Here is a 1,479-nt window from a genome sequence, read left to right on the forward strand (position 1 = left end):
CGTCACCCACCCCTGGAAGGTCCGTGTGCCCAAGGGGAGTCAGGCCTGGCCTGCAGTGCGGGCCTCTCCCAACACCTGTTTCTTGTCCCCCCAGACCTCGGCCCCCTGACCAGCACCTCCCCGGGACGTCTGGTGAGGACCAGCTGCCTCCCCTTCCCCGCCCCCGCCCCTGCAGCGAGGGCGGGGTCCAGGCTGCACCCCCCACCCTCTTCTCAGTCTCTGCCTCTGCCTCTCTCCCCTCATGCTGTCCTCTCAAGGCCTTGTCTGGGAGGAAGTTCGACTACAGGGTGTTCGCCGCCCTGCCTTCTTCCAGGCCTGTCTATGACATGCAGGTACCAGGCGCCTGGCCCCTGTGGACAGGCCGTAGCTGCTGCCACCTCCGCCTGGGCCTCCCCCGCCCTGTCCTGCCTCCAGCACCTTCCCTGTCTCTCTCTGGGGCCAGACCTGCTCCTTGGGTGTGGGGCCTCCCCACCCAGGCTCCTTGGGTGGTTTCCTGACGGTCTGGGCAGAGCCTGACACAGCCCTTTCTCCACACAGTCCCCAGATTTTGCAGAGGAACTGAGGTCCCTGGAGCCATCTCCCAGCCCTGGTGAGTTGCCAGGCCCAGTGGGGGTGGGGGTGCTCAGGCCCCTGGCCCCGCCCTCACTCCCTCCCCTGCCTCTGCCCGCCAGGCCTGCAGGAGGAGGATGGAGAGGTGGCCTTGGTGCTTCTGGGCAGGCCCTCACCGGACGCCGTGGGCCCCGAGGACATGGCCCTGTGCAGCAGCCGCCGCCCCCTGCGGCCAGGGCGCCGAGGCCTGGGCCCAGTGCCCTCCTAGAGGGGTGGGTCCCTTCCCCGGACTTGGGGTGGGGGCCCTGCCAGCACCAACACCACCCTTGCCCCAAGTCTTTTAACCTGGGTGTTAGCATTTTAGAGATCCCTCAGGAGTTCTGGCCTTCGACTAACAGCTCCCTCCCCAGCCAGGACCTCTTGGCAAGACTGTAACTAGTGATGTTTGTACAACCAAAGACTCTATTTTGTGGTTTAAGGAAAATAAAATTGACTACGTTTTACCTTCTGGCTGCCTGTCTACACACCCACACCCACCCCTTCTGCTCTCCAAGGCTGGGACCCCTGGGGCGGGTCCCCGAGCTCCCCGTCTCCCCCACACCCTGCTGCTCCCGTCTGGAGGGACTGGTTGGCCCGCCCACCTCCAGGCAGGAGCACCCCCAAGTCCTGCAAACCAGTGTCCTCAGACTGGGCTCCCACTGGCCAGGCGTCTGGACCGCGCGGGGCTCCCTCCCGCTCGGCACAGGCACAGTGGTGGTCCAGGGCTTTGCTTTATTGGTGCTAAAGGCCTCCGCTGGGCAGCTGGACCTGCACCGGGAGCAGGACCTGCAACTGCTCAGCTGGGGGCCACCGAACCTGGGTGACAAAGAAGAGGCGGAACTGCCCCAGGCGGGACTCCTGGAACTGCGTGGGGCTGTACTCCGGCCCGTC

The 1,479-nt window shown here is 65.7% G+C and overlaps 1 long non-coding RNA gene across 4 annotated transcripts; it reads left to right on the plus strand.

Moving 5' to 3' along the window:
* On the plus strand, positions 1-1,053 carry LOC102762594. Of its 4 annotated transcripts, XR_436261.2 has the most exons (5): positions 1-19; positions 95-132; positions 258-332; positions 538-589; positions 672-1,053. It is a non-coding gene; the product is annotated as an uncharacterized LOC102762594 (long non-coding RNA). The 4 variants fall into 4 exon arrangements; XR_001515785.1 differs by lacking the exon at positions 258-332; XR_436260.2 differs by having other exon boundaries at positions 7-132.
* The last annotated feature ends 426 nt before the right edge of the window (positions 1,054-1,479 follow it).

Source organism: Myotis davidii, unplaced genomic scaffold, assembly GCF_000327345.1.
Source record: "Myotis davidii unplaced genomic scaffold, ASM32734v1 scaffold1509, whole genome shotgun sequence".
In the NCBI taxonomy this organism is placed as follows: Eukaryota; Metazoa; Chordata; class Mammalia; order Chiroptera; family Vespertilionidae; genus Myotis; species Myotis davidii.